Source organism: Hypomesus transpacificus, unplaced genomic scaffold (assembly GCF_021917145.1).
Source record: "Hypomesus transpacificus isolate Combined female unplaced genomic scaffold, fHypTra1 scaffold_52, whole genome shotgun sequence".
NCBI classification, from domain to species: Eukaryota; Metazoa; Chordata; class Actinopteri; order Osmeriformes; family Osmeridae; genus Hypomesus; species Hypomesus transpacificus.
In genome coordinates this window covers 1,165,902-1,185,473 of record NW_025814031.1, presented here as the reverse complement: position 1 = coordinate 1,185,473, position 19,572 = coordinate 1,165,902, and the positions used below count along the sequence as shown (strand labels likewise).

Genomic DNA, 19,572 nt, shown 5'->3' with positions numbered 1-19,572 from the left:
TGCAAGCCTTAACTAACGCGTACATTCATGTGTAACTTTCGCCTGCACATTTACGGCTGCAGCCGCTTATGAAACAGCTACAGGCGCTTCCTAAACGGTTTTCCAATCAAAAATACACGTTAAAATTACGCGTACATATGACCCTTTTGGCTTTCCATAGTGTGTGCGTCTCCCCAAGCTCGCGCGTGTCAGTAGGTTGATATCTATCGAACGCCAACTGTGCCAAAACGTCTGAAATCACGTTTGTGTACACACGTCAATTTTTGACGTCTGTACACGTCCGTTATTGACGTCTGTAGACGTTTGAACCATCTATGCTTCCATTCCATCCATGCTATTGGTTGGCTTCAATATAGCTACCCCCCTTTTTATGTAGTGTCTGCGCGAGGCTGTACGTAGTCCTACTGTGACCATGTGGGCTCTTAAGTAGCTATCATTTAGTGTTTGGGACAGTCCATTTGTCTGGGGGAGAGCCACTTGTGCGGTTTATCAGGTATCATACTCCAGTCCAATAGGTGGCGATGATGCACCTATACATTGTTTGCTAACCGCCATTCAAAGAACCAACGAAGAAAACAAACACTTAGTGTGTGATTTCGAATTCTGGTGGAGGCAAATCTCAGAAAATTACGACCACAAACTTTCTCAACAATTGTGCCCAGACTTTTTCAGAATGTACTCGACTTTTATCTTCAGATGACCAGGATTCCATACAGACTGTTCTAACCAGGTAAGCTATCAATTAACGCTAGTAACGTCAAGCCAAGTTACTTGGTTTGGATAGCTGTTTGGCTAGTCCTGTCCTCCTGGGCTTCTGACTTTTCGTCAACACACTTGTAGTGCTAACTCTTAAATAATGAGCGAGATAAAATTAACGCCACTAAACTAGACCATAAGGCTTTGAATATTGTGTTACTGAATGCGATTATTATGTTACTGAAGCCAGCAATCTCAAAGAGTTGTTTAACAAGCTTTGTTGTAGTTAGCCTACCACTCGTCCACACACTTGTAGTGCTAACTCTTTAATAATGAGCAAGCTCAAATTAACGCCGCTAAACTAGACCTTATAAGGCTTTGAATATTGTGTTACTGAATGCGGTTATGTTACTGAAGCCAGTAAGCTCAGAGTTATTTAAACAAGCTTTGTTGTAGTTAGCCTACCACTAATATATTTTGTCATGCTAACAGGTTAGAGATAATGGCGACGAGCGTTCGCTGGAGCAGAGGGCGACTGCTTCAATGGTGGATGAGATGCTTTTGCTCATTAGCGAGTTAGTTCGGGAAGCCAACGATCAACAACAACAACCTGGTAATGTACTCGTCAGATTAAACATAATCTGAAGAAGCAATATTCAAAACATGCTGCCTCTAACATTTTCTCTTGAATTGCAGTTGCTTCTGGTTTCACTGTACCTCGAATGGGAGGACAGACTGGAGGAAGGCCGGTTTACCAAATCGCCCAAGAGCAGTTGCAGATGTTGTTGTCCTTTAACTTCTCTGCTAAACAGATTGCGGAGATCGTCGGTGTCTCAAGAAGAACAGTGAACCAACGGTTAAGGTATGCGTCAATTGAAGGACTAGTTCAGGAGAGATCTGAATAATGTGACCCCTTTCTCACTGAGCCCTACACAATTATTTTGATTATTTACAAAGCACATGAAACACTGCAGAATTATGCTTTCTATACATTTCATGAAGAAATTTATATACTTTGATAGAACTCTTTCATATCCCATATCTTTGGAGAGAAAACTGTCATGCGCTTGTACCACATAGCTACCTTGTCACTGTTCCTTAAACGCATAGTTTTATTTAGAGTTACTAGGAATGAATGTAAAAAATGTATCTAAGTCCTAATATGTATATATTTTCTTCCATAGACAGCACAATTTCATCTTTTACAGACCAGATGATGCACTTGATCTGAAGGTGCTGCTATGCGGAGTATGTCCCACAGGCTTCGGAGGAGAACACATTGAGTGGCAGGGTCAAATTCGCTGTGGCATCTTGATCGCAACCACAAGCTCTTAAAGTAAGTGGCTTGTTTTACTGTGATTCGTTAATTTGCCCTAACTGTGTCCCTAGCCAATGACAAGCTGATTATTTTATTAGTTTTGAATTTAAAATAAGATTTTCAGCTTCACATGAATGGAATAGAGGTTGGACTTTTCTTTCTGTTAAACGCCCAACATGTTACACAGAAATGTACACAAATCATTTTAGCTGCATTCAAGCCATTCATATTTTTTTTGTTATTTATAAAATAAGATGTGCAATTGAAATCTTTCGTTTTCCCTTCCTTCTTCTCTTAGGCGGAGGATTGTAATCCATGGAGGAATCGATGGGTTCAGCCGACTGGTGGTTTTCCTGAAGGCTTCTAACAACAACAGAAGTGACATTGTAATGGACCTGTTTTCGGAAGCAGTCGCCCAGTTTGGTGTCCCATCCAGAGTCAGATCTGACTATGGAGGGGAAAACAACGCCATTTGTCTCCTCATGGATGTCTTCTGAGGATCAACCCGAGGGAGCACTCATAATCAACGCATTGAAAGACTGTGGGGCGATGTCTGGAGAGGCGTGACAAAAAAAACGCAGTCCTACGTAGTGTGGTCAGGTCGGCTGAGTATATCATCGACAGGAAGCTCCCAGCCCTACAGGACACCTACCAAACACGATGCCTCAGGAAAGCTGGCAAGATTCTTAAAGACTGCTACCACCCATCTTTCAGTCTCTACCCCGCTGCCTTCTGGACAGCTGGCAGGATTCTAAAAGACTGCTACCACCCATCTTTCAGTATCTACCCCGCTGCCTTCTGGACAGCTGGCAGGATTCTAAAAGACTGCTACCACCCATCTTTCAGTCTCTACCCCGCTGCCCTCTGGACAACAGTTTCTATCCAAGGGCTGGCCGGCTTCTGAATGACTATTTACATGGACAGTTCTCACTAGCCACTTTACATTGATGCATTTCTCACTAGTCACTTTACACACTGTCACTTTCAGCTACTGGTTACACTATCAGCAATATTGCACTAACTGTACCCCACTTGTCTTAGGTTAGTATAGGTGTAAGGTTAGTATAGGTCATTATCTGTATTAGAGGTCTAATATAGTGTATACTATTTTGTATATTTAGGAGGTTTATAATTTATCATATTTTTTTAGCTTATCATAAATGTAATCTAAGTACTTATTATGTTATGCCAGGTTGCTTTGCATTGTCTTGTCCCAAAAATGTCAGTGCCCAGTCTGACTTTGTGGTGTTCTGTGTACCTGACAATTAGACTTGAAACGGATGTCTAGCACTCCTTGTTTACATATCTATATAGAAAATGAAGGAATCATTAATCCCAACAACGAAAGGCATCTTTGGGCTCTTCACTTTGTTTACCTGCCTCCTATAAAACGTGACCTGAGGACTGCCAGATACACGTCACCATATCAAATTTTTGTGCAAGGTTGTCTTACACAACAGTTGCAACATCACAATGGTATCCAAGGTATATTTGGAGCAGCCAGTTCCAGGGGGTGGCTGACCGAGGGGCGGCTGCACTTGCCTTTGACTGGCTACAAAGAGTTGTGGTTCCCCTAAACCAATTTCAACCAAGTGACGAACAGTTGGAACATCTCAGGCAACACACAAATTGTTTGGTAGAGATAGACAGTTTGGGAACTGATCAGGTCCTCAATGTCCTTTCTTAAATACAGTTCACATACACACAATTTAACTGTTGTAATCACATTGTCAATAGGCCTTGGAATGAGTAAGCAGTCTCAATCACGTCAATGTAATAAAGATGAGCAGACCATATACAATTTTTTTTGTGTTTAATGTTATTGCATTATGTAACTACGCCTTTGAAATCCATCCATTTAAACAGAACAAAACACATGTGTTCATGTAAGATAAAATTAATTTACGACTACATTAAGTCCTCCCCAAACTGATCTGCATAACCTATTCTAACCTATTCCAAGATACACCTTTTAAAGGTGTCATAAGTCTCACCCACAGGTAAGTAGACTGCAGCGTATCTCCGCACTGCTGAGAAGGTGATCGGCTGCAATCTGCCTTTCCTCGAGGATCTGCACACCTCAAGGTCCCTGAGGCAAGTGAGGAAGATTGTGGCCGACCCCTCCCACCCTGGACACTCCCTGTTCCAGCTACTCCCCTCCGGCAGAAGGCTGCGGTCCATCAAGACCAAAACCTCACGCCACAAGAACAGTTTCTTCCCATCCGCTGTTTGGCCTCTTTAACAAGGCCAAGGACTCATACTGACTTTAAATCACAATCTGCACAATGACACCCTGCACATTGCAATTTGCACTATTGTATCGTTTGCACTATCTGTATTTTTAGGTTATTGTAATTTAGGGCTACTTATATATTATTTTGTATTCCCCTTAGTATTAGCTAGACCCCCCTTAGTATTAGCTAGACTTTGCTCCTTTTGTATAGTTAGTCCACATATTTAAGTTTCAATATTCCTATATATTTAATGTATGCACCTCCCTGCCAAAGTAAATTCCTTGTTTGTGCAAACATTCATGGCGAATAAAATCTCTTCTGATTCTGAAGTATAACACCAGCGCGCACGTGTTTGCATTTAGGAACCTGGCCAGTCCATCTTCTGTGTAGAGAAAGGCGAGCTCTAGCTGTACTGGAAATATGTAATATATACATGTTATAACAATAATAATTAAGCCTCTATAGTGCGTAGGCTAATTAATTCCTAGTCAAGTCAATAACCTATATTTTGCTGTAGCCTTGTTTTGTCGTGTGTTCGGTCTCCGACAGTAAAAAAAAAAAGCAGAGAACTGATGTTTAAATATACAGTAAATTATGTACACTGCATAATAGGCTATACTAACCCCCTTGGGTTATAATATTAAGGTAGGCCTACATAATCTAAATTGGCCAACTTTAGACATTTCATAAACAATGTGTTCAACTTTATGCATACATATGCGACTCTGAAGCCTACACATGTTAATTGAATAATTGACAACTGATTGAGCTCCCAATTATTGCTGATGCAACACATAAGCCTACAATTTGTTTTTGTAGTCAACAAAACAAGCATTTCATGGCAAACTGTTCAGTGTCATTCATTTTACAAAAATGATGCACCTCGACTTGGGAACAGCGATGAATGCAACCATAGCCTTTAATGACTCAAGCGCAGAGCATGCAAAGAGATTGTAAATAATTGATGAAAGGTCATATACACATTTATTGAAGATTAGTTTTGGCATGAAAAAGTATTATGCTGAAATTTTACAACCACCAAAGTATGAGTGAAAAAAAAAATGTGTGCGCTATGCCCCACGTATGGTCAGAGGGGATTCAAACATTCAATAGCCTACCAAATAGGCAAAGGAATGCACCAGATTTCTGGCCAAAGGTGCTGCTCAGGCAATGCAACATAGCAGCATGGAGATTAAATCTGATCACATTATCTGGGCCATTAATAATGCCCTCCTTGCTCAGGTTTAATTAATGGCACTCTGTTCCTTGCTCCACTAATTTACAACTCTGTTCAAACATGCTCTGACTAATGCTGGGTATACACCACAAGATAATTGGGCTGATTTGGGGCCGATTTCCCCCTTCCGACAATCCTAGGTAATGTCCCGACAATCCTAGGTTATGTCCCGATTATCTGCAGATTATTTTATCTGATTTTCCCTTGATGTGAGGTGTGTTAAGAGTGGCCGAACTTGCTCGGAAGAACGTCGGAGCCGCTCCAAAATCATGATGTGTGAGGGGAACCCCAAGGACAAACACCACACACTATAGGATCAGAAAGGTTACATTTAGGATTTTCTTGTCCTCAAGTTTGTGGTCTCACATTTTTCACATAAAAAATATGTGTGTGTACCCAGCATAACACAAGTCTCTATCCTTTATAGACCTGTCCTGCATGTTTGAGATGTTTCCCTGCTCCAACACACCTGATTCAAATGAATGGGTCGTTATCCTGAGGACCAGGGTTGGGAACCACTACTACTGATAAGTTCCCATGCCTATCTTGGGGAAAAAAACAGACCCTGTACATTTCATTTACTCTCAATTACATTAAAAGTATATTTTACATTCCCTGTGTTGGATATTACTTGTATATTGCCATGGGTATTACGTGTTTTATTTCTTGACTAAGGCTTCTCTGTGTACTGTCCAGCTGTCTTCAACCCTGTGTATTCCTAACCTGTTTTATTGTAATATTATTTTGCTTGCTGTTGCGCCACAATTTATCCTTGGCTATACCCATCACATTGACCAGAGGCTCTGCCCTTACTATTTGTGCACACACACTGCCATCTAGTGGGCATTTTAACGAACTGAAATGTATACCTTTTTCGAAATGTGAATATGATATAGTATACAAACGTAATAATTTTTTCAGTAACTTACAAAATAGCCTACAGTTGTTGATAATGTCACTGCCAATTTATATTAGCCTATTTCTTAACCTTAATTCAATCAAGATTGGTAGAGTGTGGACAGGTTTTCACTCTTGCAATAATCGTTATCTGGTTTCCCCTCAGAAAAAAATGAAGTGGTAGCACCCAATTTTAAACGTGTACCGACGTCAAAAACGGACGTGTACAGACGTCAAAACGTGTACAGACGTCAAAAACGGACGTGTGTACACAAACGTGATTTCAGACGTTTTGGCACAGTTGGCGTTCGATATGTAAGGAACGTCTACCGGCGGCGACGTCGCGGCGATGCATGTTCGAAAGTATACAAAATACGTCTGAGATAAGTACGTCGTCACTAAGCCGTCGTCGCCAAACAACACACATACTAAGTAGCTACATCGCCACTGTCACTTACTTGTTTTTTCAAACCTTATTGAGTGAAATAAAGTCGCAAAGCTACATGTTTAATATGTTAAAATGTCTTTATTGAGAGCTATAGTGTAAGAGTAGCCAACTGTGCAGTCTGTAGCATAGAGGATTTTACAACAGGTGCAGGGGGTGCTTTTGCACCCCCTACTGTTGGGATGAAAAAATTACATTTTCAAACTATTGTACACAAACGATTAAAGGTTTTTAGAACATGTTTAAGTGATGTCAGAATTGTATGTTCTATCATGGTTTGTTGTACTCTAATGATTAATTATACATTAAGATCCAGTATTCATTTTGAGCATGTTTTAAAACCTAGAATCGCCTCTAGCCTGTAGTATGCTATTTGTTTGTAGGCTATTCACATTTGGAACATTTTGACATTTAATAATTAAACATTGATATGTGGATATAATCATTTAAACCTTTCAAAGTGCGTGGCTGTATAAGCCCGGCATGAGGTGTGTAGCCAACCAGTGCTTGTTTAAAGCTGTCATAACCGGGTTCATATATGAAGGAAGAATAGATAGATACGTAGGCACTTCAGGCAGTGACAAGGCACAGAAAATAAGGATAACAGTGTATTTATTCAATAAAAAGGGCTTACAAAGAAACAGTTGGATGTCAGGGTCATGTAAATTAGTAGTGTAGGGAGTGGATGTGGGATCAGTGCAAGTGTAGTGTGTAGAGAATCATTACAAACTAAAAAGCAAACAGTGATGATGTTCCTGCTAGTAATAGAGAGACCAAGCATATTAGGGCACAGCTTATTAAGAACCGAGGCACAGATCACAGGTGTACCTTTGCAGCAATCACAGCTCCTCTACCTGCCTGCCATCCTGCAACAGAAACAAAGACACAGAAACAGACAGGGAAAAGAGAACCAAACAATGCTCAGAGCCAACAATCTAACATGGTTTATGCCATCATCAGAACAGGCATAACCTCCCGTTCACTACAAGTCATTCAGGTAATTGTAATGTCCTATTGACATCTGTGAACATATGCTTTCTCAAGTAGTATTTAGCCAACTGAAGAAGCTGTGAACTTCTGAACACTGAAGCACAACCTAGAATAGTCTAGGTCAGGGGTTCCCAAACTTATTTTGCTCGAGACCCAAAATAAAAATATGGTGTCTCCCTGGGACCCAAACATAAAAATACTACATAAATTGCCATAACATCTATAATTTGATAGGAACTTTTTGCAATTCGTGGTGAAAAGTATTTTTCAGAGGTGAGTGAGTGTTCTACTATTTGTAATACAAATATAACTTGATAAGTTAGCTTTTAACAGTGGTAATATCAACTACATTGTCTTCAATTTAATAATTCAACAGTTCAAAACAGCCTATTGTACTGATCGGATTAACACATATCTCTATGGTCTAGGCTACTTGACATGGCTACTATTATCAAGCAATAGTTGATGCATGCACACAAACTAAAGCTCAAATGTGCTAAGTAAGACCAACCGAAAGTAAAAAGTTGAAGAAAATGCACGACATGCAATGTCCTTCCTTCGTAGGACACAGAGTATTTTCTGTTATGTAGTATCAGCTCATTTGAGCAGACTTGCGCGCTTAGACGCGAGAAAATACTTGGTTTCTAATTTTAAGTGCAATGACGCCGTTTGGTCTGTTTTCTTTAATTAATTCCCATGCATTTTATCTGCAGAACATACGTGAGTCGTGTGAAACGGCCTTTAACCTATATTACTGTAACATAACACACACGTTAATGACTCTTCCGCTGTCAAAACAAATGTGAATAAATGCACTTTGTGGCTAATCCACATTTGGGACAACAGGGGCGGAATGTCGCGTGGCATTGGCTGTCGCCACTACATGTTAAGTTAGCTAGTAGCAACGTTAGCTAGCTAGCTAGCAACATACATTTTAGTCACAAAATAACCATTGGCATTGCAACTAACAGACACACAAAACACTGAGGCCTCTCCTCTGCATTTCGAATGGCTTTGGTGAAGCCAACGTTTATAAACTCTTCCTTAGTTGTAATTTTGTTTCGACATCTTGCATGCCAAGGGAATCACAGAAGACACTGTCAATGTTACCTCAGCCAAGACTCCACAAAAGAGCAGGTGAACTCGGGACCAGGATCGTGAGAAGGGGGAAGGGTATACCGCCTTGCACGCAGCATCTGTGCTGAATGTAGCAAAAAGAACGCTCACCTGCTATTTTAATTAGGAAAATTATGTCACATATCATATAATTGTTATGCATTTTTTCTTTATCATTTGGCGACCCAATAAAAATGTGTATGCGACCCATTTTGGGTCGCGACCCTAACTTTGGGAAACCTAGACTCTAGGTGACCACAATACAGTGTATTTGGTGCTTGTAAAGTTTGCATTCATTACAATTGTTATATTGCTTGTATTTGGTTATTTCCCAACATGTGGCAACAGTATAGTCTAGTTGTATTGAGTTTGTTTGATGTGTTTGCTAACTTGGTGGTTCTAATAAATTACTAATGAATGTAGCCTACTGCTAATGGAGTTTTAATTGATAATTTTGCCTTCTGACTACACTTTTCTGCTTAGCTCTGGTGTAGAAGTGCAAGACAGCAAATTAAACATATTCAGACCATCAGTGAAGGTTTTCATTTTTTGTGTGGACGCTACACTAACAGAACCTAGCACACTGTTATAACAGGATACCAAAGTTTATTTGTCACTAGCCTATTGATATTGCTTTAAACATGATTCTATACCATTAAATTCACAACTTACAGGGTTAATACTGAAGATGTATTAGATAGTACCCAATTGCTGTGAATGTACCAAGTCAATGAAATGAATCACCAAGTACAAGTTCAAGATAAATTCAACGTATTTATTATAGATCTATACAGTGCAGGTGTCTGCACCTTTAGTACTGGTGTCTTCCAGCTCCTCAGCTCTCTCAATACCTATGTTTCTGTAACTTTTTTATTTACTGGGGCAAAAAAGGCCGCAATGTCCCTTCCACAGTTCATGATGACTACTAGAAGAAGAAAACCAATGTAATGTGTAAAATGACTAGTGACTGTGTCGACAATGTATCAATATACATGTCAATGTGCATTCAGAAGGCAACAGGGGGAAAAGACTGAAGGATGGGTGGTAACAGTCTCTAGGATCCTGCCAGCTTTCCTGAGGCATCGTGTGTGTCCTGTAGGGCCGGGAGCATCCTGCCAATGATGAACTTAGCAGGCCGGACCACACTACGTGGGGCCTTGCGAGTGAGTCCCATCAAGCAGAGACTGTCTCCAGATTTTAGAATGAGAGGTGGGGACAGGGTGACACCCAGCCTTACAAGCTCTATAAATTATGATGGTGTCCAACCATCAATGTGCTTTGTAGGTGAGATGAAGGATTTTTTATTAGATTCTGTATTTACAGGGAGGCAGTTGAGAGAAGCTATTAATGGAAGAAATATGATCTCTCTTCCTAGTTCGATTTACATGTTTAGCAAAATATTAGCCTAATCGTTTATACAGGTCTATCTTATTATAAGGCCTAGGCTATAAATCAGTTATTCTACTTAGTCCATAGATGTAAAGTGAAGAAAACTTAAGGCCAACTCTAAATGATCTGGCAGGCTAGTTAGTAGGCCTATCTAGCAATAGATAGAATAGGCTGTTACTTTCATATGGGCTTCTCCCGCCATCCACTCTTGGAACTGGAGTCCCAATGTTTCTAGTAATAGCACCACAATAGACATTCTCAACCAGTATTTTATCCACTGCCTGTCTTGTCCTTCTGAAGTTGTTAAATTGAATAGGCTAAACATCAACATGTAACATCAAGTATAGCCTAGACATTCCAAACAAATTAGCTTTCAATTTTACGTATGCCTAGGCTACTTGGACCGTGTCCTGGCAATACATATAGAACATTATGTTACATGTTTTGCCAGGATAACTGGGCTAGACCATTGAATGTTCATGATGTTCCTGTGTGTTTATTCCTTTGACTGGGTACAACAACGCGATCAGTCAACCGACTATAAAATGTTTTTAATGTCGGGCTACGACTAGTCATCTTCTGACAATGCCTTTGCTTCGTGTTAAAAGCTCCAAAATGATGAACTGGCAAAAACTTTATAACTATAAATTTACTCTAAAATGTACTTAAAAGTATGGCAACGACGTTATCCACAAGTACGTAATCCATAAATAGGTCTGACGACGTAGCAATTTATCCAGAATTAGATGTCAAACGACAGTCTCCTTAGGCAGGTTATCCATGTCCCTTTCCGCTCGCCATACCTTCGCTATGAAGGTTGTGTGTTGTTCTGGTGTGCGAGGACACTTGTCACCCCCAAGCCCCCACCCCTCGACTCTCAGCTTGAGGCAACAGCCCCGGTGGATGTAGGTGGTATTGCGTTTCCGATTTTCTACCCGACTCGTCCGGTCGTTTTTATTCTATTAACTCCAGTCAACATATCTAAAACTATCTCCCCCAATAATTTTTGTTCGATTCTCGAACCTGGCTCATACTACTAGCTTTATCATAGAATAATTTTTCCTGACTTTTGCTAAGATTGAAACCAATCCGAAATGGGTAAACTAGCAGCCCATTTATTTGCTTACGTCAAGAAAAGTTGCCAGGAAACGTGCTCGCGGATACGAACAATGAACGAGCACAAAAGTGAGCATCAGCAAATCGCTGATTTTGCTGAGCTGAATGAGAACAAGGAGAAAGGATTTGATAATCTACAGCTGCCTGCCTTTATTGTAGCACGTTTTACAAATGGTTGTGCATACATGATAGTTGTTTGTAGAGTTAATTTCAGTTATTTTAAAGCAGATTTAACCATTTTGTAATGAACGCTATTTTGCTCATGGCTTGACAAACGTAATTATAGCCTAATATAATTAGGTATAATATCGTGGCATGTTACGGCGTCATTATATATTGTTGACATGTTATTCTGAGGCAAAGACAAAGATGAATAAATCATGTTTGATAACGTCAATATTGTTATGGTCATTATATTGTTAGAACTCTAAGTCAGTTAACACCACAACGATGGCAATAATAATAAGCTAGTAATGGTAAACAACACTCATCATCAATATAATAGTAACAAAGGTATAGGCTTAATTTGCTTTGCAAAGCTAGCCCAACGACGGAGCCAGATATTCAGGTTTACAGTTTATTTAACCGACACAATACATAAGCAGTTATACTATAAACACGAAGCAAAAAGAACAACGTATAGGCCCTGCACGTATAATACTAGTACAGTATTAATAGTATTGATTTTCGTAAAGTTCACATGTAGCTATCTGCTTCTTGATCGGACTTGTAGCATATTCTGACAGTTTTCTGCAATGCCTTAGCTCCAGCTCACAAGCTCGCGACTGGTTGTCGCAAAGTATGACGTATACAGCTAGTTGCAAGCATGCACGAGTTTCGGAGTAGGGAACAAGCTTCTGCGCAAGACCGGACGAGTCGGTCTGGAAAGATGGCGCAGTCCGTTAGGAGCTCTCGCTTGCCTCACTGCGCCACTGAGCACTTTTCATAGAAATGAATGGGGACGCCATCTTGCATTCTCATTCTTCTTGCATCTTACATTACATTACATTTATTCATTTAGCAGACGCTTTTATCCAAAGCGACTTCCAAGAGAGAGCTTCACAAAGTGCATAGGTCACTGATAATAACAACAAGATGGGAAGAAACCATAAGAGCATGTAGTTAAACAAGTTAAAATTACACAACATTAATCTCTAAGTGCAGGTGTACCTGTAGGAAAGCAATAAAAATAGGATTAACTAAAAAAGAAGAATACAACAGTTTAAATCAGCTACCACTAACCAACAAGAGCAACAGTCTAGGCAAGAGTCATTGTGAACCTTGAGGAAACTAGCGTTGGATTCAGCAAACCATTCCTAAGTACCATTGTACTCCCGGAACAAGTGCGTCTTGAGCCTTCTCTTGAAGGTGGAGAGACAGTCCGTGTCTCTGATGGAGGTGGGGAGTTGATTCCACCACTGGGGTGCCAGGCAGGAGAAGAGCTTGTGCTGGGACCGGGCGGTCTTGAGAGGTGGGACCACCAGGCGGTTGTCTGAAGAAGACCGTAGGTGGCGGGTGGGGGTGTAAGGCTGCAGGAGAGACTTGATGTAGTCGGGCGCAGTCCCGTTCACTGCTCGGAAGGTCAGTACCAGGGTCTTGAATCTGATGCGGGCCGTTATGGGTAGCCAGTGGAGGGAGATGAGGAGCGGGGTAACGTGGGAGCGTCTGGGTAGATTGTAGACCAGACGGGCCGCTGCATTCTGAATTCTCTGAAGAGGGCGGGTTGCGCATGATGGGAGACCGGCGAGCAGCGAGTTGCAGTAGTCCAACTTGGAGAGGACAAGTGCTTGGACAAGCAGCTGGGTGGAGTGCTCAGACAGGTATCTCCTGATCTTCCGGATGTTGTAGAGGGTGAATCTACACGACCGGGAGACCGCAGCAAAAACACGTGTCAAAGTTGTTGTGTGTGAGTCTGGCCAATCATGAAATAGCTGTGTGGTCACTTGAACCCGTGCAGTTGCTCTTGAGAAAATGCGCTCGGCTACACAGCTGCTAGTTCTCGAATCGATCTCATGGTACTTTGATGGCGACGTCACAGTGACGTGTCCTCGGCGCCGTCTCAAGTCGGACAAAAAGTCTAACCAGAACGCACTTTTTCAAGTCAGCCGCCTGCAGCCGGCTGCGGCGCCGCATGAAGTCGAGTCATGTCGAACGCACCTATTAACTCTATAGTCACCCCCCATACTTGTCACCCACCATAGTCACCCCCCATACTACACTAGCCTATTACAGCACATCTCTCGCGGACGTCACCGCTCGTGACGTGCACCCTGTTGTCGAGTGAAGAAGTCGTTGAGAGACAGCAAAACTTTTTGATCCCGCATCCTTCATTTATAGCTATAATACCGTTTGATAATCAATTCGTGTAAATATATCTTCAACTTAAGTTTTAGTGTTGATAGTTTAGTTCTTTGTTATTGTGTTTTTAATAGTGTTTTTTGTGTAACTGCTAGTTGGCTAATTTAGAGTAATTTAGCGCACTCCTGTGAAGGTGGGCCACCTGAAGGACAGAATTTGAGGTAATATGTTTTAATACAAACTTTAGCTCTACTATCTAGCTATGTTTGTCCAACGTGAAATAGCCATATCGAAAATTAATGTATATTAATTTGTTGCCAATTTGAGTTGGCACTGGTTTTCTAAGTCGGCTAAATTGAGACATCGTACAGTATCGTCTTAATTTGTACAGTAGTAGCTAACAATGTTCTCTATAGCACTAGCTCTAAATCGGATGCCTACATACACACTGGTGTCGTGTTTTTAAGGATACAGAAAATACAAAACAGCCAAAGCTACTTTTGGCCAGGTGAAGGCTACAGTTCTAGCAAGTCAAGTAGCGTTAACTCTAGCAAGCTACTTTTGGACAGTTATCTCTAGACTTGAGCTACAATAAACCAAGACGTTTTGCAAGAAAAGTATCATAATGATATGTTACGTTGCTACGTCGGACAAATGTTCACGATGAGTAGCTTAGATGAAGGAAAGTTGATTAGTGGTTGGTTGTGAATATTTGGATACTGAAGTTCAGGGAAGCTTTCCGTTTCACTTGTTACGGTGCTAAAAATAACTCCAGGAGCATATGGATAAAATACACTTCCACTTAATGTTCTTTGCATTTGATCTGCTGTCGAACTGTAGCTAATTCATGTTGCAGGTGTCGATTCCGGACGAACTGGTGGAGGACGAGGAGGAGTAGTGAGAGGATGAGGAGGGGTTGAAACAATTAAAATATCGAAAATTAATTCAGGCTTTTAAAATGCATTTGAATAAAGTGTTTGTTTATACTGTAAATTGTTTTTTCTTCTACAAGCATACACATAAGTAAGTTACAATACACAATACTTAGCAGTAGCCTGTTATACTTAAAGTAGATTTAAAAAAATAAAGAAGTTAAATTAGGCCTACATTGTTGAGTTTAAGTGAACACATTCAGTTTAGTTTTGCACTATAGGCTAATATGCATTTTATACTTTGTATACCAAAAATATCCATTAAATGCATAAATGTGACTATAAATTAAGGTTGAGAAATTGATTCTGCATTTGGTATGCGAAAGTTATCAGGACGTCGCCCTGAACGTCTCCTAAATGTTATGAGAACGTTACATGGACGTCCCGGGGACGTTTGTCTGCGACGTCCCCGGGACTTTCAGGGGACCCTACAAAAAAACGTAATGGGGACGTTCCCTTGCGACGTCCTGATAACATTCGGGACGTTCAGGGGACGTCCTGGGGACGTCATTTTGTTAGCTGGGACACACGGCTTGGCATATCATTAAACAAATCGAGTGATTCCAACCTTCTAAACTACTGGTAGGACAGGAGGTGCCCTACTACTTGATTCAAATGGGTGATTTTTTTGTGATTTTCTGCGATTAAATCGACTGATTCATTCTGTATCGGGTGGAAAGCCTACGCGAGAGGTACATTGCAACAGTGGGCAGGAAGGGTAAAAAAGGAAGACAAAAGGGCGAAAAGGAAGACACGCAACAGCGGTCCGGACAACGGGCTGGAAAACCGGACTGTCCGGACGAAATCCGGACGTCTGGTCACCCTAGACTAACAACCCTGATCTTAACAATTACGCACATTAACATGGAAGGTGTAGGCCTAGAGCATTTTTTTTACAGAGCTAAAATCCCAAATGTGACTTATATGCATCTGTAAATTTCTTGCTAATTACAAGTGCATAAGCCTACCAACGACGAATTATAAATGCCTAATCTGTATAATCTTTTAGAACACTGTCCTGACGGCTAAATATTTGCTGTAAAACGTGCTAGCTGTTATAGCCAAGTTTATTATCTTGATCAATTGACTTACCAAAATAGCTTATTGCACAACGGCCCAAGCGACTATAACTACATTTGCATGTATGTCTTGATATAATAGAAACCACATCCATAGGCTTTTACTTAGCTATCATTATTAAACGAAACTGAAATAGCCTACTAAATGAGATTAGCTCTGTTTACTCATCAATTTAGCTATGTATCCTAGCTTGCTACATCCGGGTGTCGGGGGATGGTCACATCACAGCAAAAGGGTGTCACCTATCAAGTACATAATAATGTATTGCTTGATATATTTATAACGTCCAGTTTTATATGATACACTTGTGCAAGAAACGATCAACTTCCTAACTTAAATTACAATGTACATACCGCTGGCATTGTCTATGCTGCAGTTGACATTGGACAAAGGTCAGGCTACTCTCAAGTTTTTGTTCTAACTGAAATGTGAGCATGATGAGTAAAGTGTACCACTAAATGTAAAGACAATTATACTGCAAATAGTTTTCTTATTTACAACGGAAACATGCGAAATACATGTTAGAATACTTCTTAAAGCGTTTATTGATTGCAGCTATATCACCAGGCGCGGTGGCCAAGTGGTAAGGCGTCGGTCTCGTAAACCGAAGATCGCGGGTTCGAACCCCGTCCGTGCCTTGGAAGAATTGACAGACACCTTTTTAAATAGAGGTGATGCCAGTGAACATATTCGACTCTTTGGCCAATTTCATGGTTACTATTTAGATTATATAGACATTTACCCTGAATTTGACAGTGTTGTTAATATATCCCCATGATATTGCTAATATCCTCCTCTCGTAACCTTCCGGCGCAACCTCCTGTCCCTAACCCCCTCCCATTTCTCCTCTATTGTAACATCCTCCCTCCCATTGACAAGTTCTCGTCCCACCCCCATCTATAAATACCACCATAATGTATTCCGATTTATATGGGAAAATGTATTGGTAATATATATAAAGATAGAGTGTCACATGTATGTTTAATATATGGTAGAATATATTTGAATTATATGTAAAAAATATAGCTGTAAGCAGCAATGGCGAATTCCTCCTTCAAAATGGCAAAATATTGTATAATTGACATAATAGATAGTTACACCGGGATTACCCAGAAAACTTGAAACTGTTTTCTAAAAAAAAAAACACCAATGTCTGAAGTTGAACCTGGAACCATTCGGTTACCAGCACCCCTCTCATCCAATCTAGCCATTCCAAGATCTAGACCTTACAGTGTTCAGTTACTTAATAATAAAATAAGACGTTTCTCCTATTGCAATCGTAGTCACATTTGGTCCAAGCTCAAACAGCTCTAATTCAGTCATATTTTCACATATTAAGGTGAAACTTTGCAGGGTACTTCAGGGGGAAGTCACCTTAAAGCCTATTCCTGACGGGGGAATCCTAATTATAAGGAAAGATATACATGAAATAAATGTACAGATATGTGTTCAATATATTGTGGAATATATTTTAAATATGTGTTAAATTATATGGAAAAATATTTGAAATATATGACAATGATCGCTTCCAGCAAACCTCTTTTGAATTAGCCACTTCCCCCTAAATAAATGTCAATCTTACGGAATTTACGTTTTTGGGGGCACATTTTAAGTTAGCAGGTGGTACTGTTTGAATCGGAATTCCATTTGAAATACTGCTGTTGACAACCTTATTAGAATACCTTCTAGATGGCTGAGCGGTTAAGGAATCAGGCTATTAATCAGAAGTTTACTGGTTCGATTCCCGGAAGCGCAAAAATGAAGCTGTGTCCTTGGGCAAGGCAATTCACCCTACTTGCCTCGGGGTGTGTCCCTGTACTTACTGTAAGTCACTAGATAAGATTGTCTGCTAAATGACTTAATGTAAATATCACCATATATGTAAGGGCATGTTCTCATATATGTACACATGCATTGTACAATATATATTCTACCATATATGAAGCATACATGTGACACTATATCTTTACATATATTACCCATACATTTTCCCATATAAAGCGGCATAGATTATGGTGGTTATTTATGAATACATAATTGCATATATTTTGGGATATATAGTTCAAGTCTTTTATTTGTCAGATACACAGAACAACACAAGGTTAGACTGGGCACTGAAATTCTTAAGACAAGACAACGCAAGCACCTGACATAACATAACATATAAGTGAGGTGGGAGTCAGGTGGGAGTCAGGAGGGAGTCAGGTGGCTGAGCGGTGGAGAATCGGGCTAGTAATCAGAAGGTCGCCAGTTCGATTCCCGGCTGAGCCAAAAATGACGTTGTGTCCTTGGGCAAGGCACTTCACCCTACTTGCCTCGGGGGGAATGTCCCTGTACTTACTGTAAGTCGCTCTGGATAAGAGCGTCTGCTAAATGACTAAATGTAAAATGTAAAATATAAGTACACGGAACAAATTTACATCTATGCTGAGCTTAGATAAGTGAACTTCCTGAATATACAGATAGCAACAAATAAACGACTATACAAACCCTAACACAAAAACTTTTTGATAAATAAAACAATAAATAGTACGCTTTACTAACCCTTATGCAAAAAAAAAAAAAAAAAAACCTGTTTCAACCCTATAACCTATTCTAACTTAAGTGGAGTACAGTGCAATAGTGCAAATTTGCAGATCAGTGACTATGTCAATGATCAAACAGGAGCCTGGTGGCGAGGTACAGTGAGGTACAGTAGTTTAATGTTACTGAAAGAGCAACCAGTAGCTGAAAGTGACCGTGTATAAGTGACTAGTGTGCAGTACAAATGTCCATACCAGTGTCCATTGAGAAGCCTGATGACCCTTGGGTAGAAACTGTTGTCCAGTCCGCGTGTGCCCGACCGGATGCTGCGGTAACGCCTGCAGAAGGCAACGGGGTAAAGAGACTGAAGGATGGGTGGGAACAGTCTCTTAGAATCCTGCTGGCTTTCCTTAGGCAACGTGTCCTGTAGGGCTGGGAGCTTCCTGCCGATGATGAACTCAGCAGAACGGACCACACTTCGTAGGGCCTTGCGGTCCCGGTCTGTGCAGCTCCCATACCACACTGTGATACAACCAGTCAGGATGCTCTCTATAGTGCATCTGTAAAAGTTAGTGAGGATGACTGAGTCCATACCAAACTTCTTCAGTCTCCTCAGGAAGAAGAGGCGCTTGCGGGCCGCTTTGACCACCTTGTCCGTGTGAACAGACCAGGTGAGGTCATTGCTGATGTTCACCCCGAGGAACTTGAAGCAGCTGACCTTCTCTACTTCCGATCCATTGATGAATAGGGGTGCATGCTCCTCCTCCTGTCGCCTCCTATAGTCCACAATCATCTCCTTGGTCTTGCTGATGTTAAGAGAGAGGTTGTTGTCCTGACACCATGATGTCAGGGTGTCAACCTCCTCTCTGTAGGCTGACTCGTCACTGTCAGAGATGAGGCCCACGATTGTTGTGTCGTCAGCAAACTTAACGAGGAAGTTGGAGCTGTGCGTTGCCACACAGTCGTGGGTGAACAAGGAGAACAGGAGAGGGCTGAGCATATATTATAACCACATATATTATATATTAATGTTCCATATATTGCAATACATGGAAAACGGCTATCATTGCTGTATTCTGCAATATATTGCAATATATTACATGAATATATATTATAGTTTATAATATATTAGTAATATATTTATCATCAATATATTATCCCATGTATTTCCATATATAATATATTGGTCAATGTAATGGAAAAAAATATATTACAATATATTAAAATGTATTTCAAATCATATATTGGTAAATGTATTTTCTTTCCGTAAGAGAAGAAAGCTTTCCAGTGGTAGGCTTCTC

The 19,572-nt window shown here is 40.6% G+C and overlaps 1 long non-coding RNA gene and 1 other non-coding gene across 2 annotated transcripts; both read left to right on the top strand.

Moving 5' to 3' along the window:
* The first annotated feature begins 447 nt into the window (after positions 1-447).
* Positions 448-3,803, top strand: LOC124465512. The gene is made up of 5 exons (XR_006955834.1): positions 448-730; positions 1,189-1,309; positions 1,393-1,558; positions 1,881-2,032; positions 2,313-3,803. It is a non-coding gene; the product is annotated as an uncharacterized LOC124465512 (long non-coding RNA).
* Positions 3,804-16,314: 12,511 nt separating this feature from the next.
* trnat-cgu lies at positions 16,315-16,386 on the top strand. Its single transcript has one exon. It is a non-coding gene; the product is annotated as a tRNA-Thr (tRNA).
* The last annotated feature ends 3,186 nt before the right edge of the window (positions 16,387-19,572 follow it).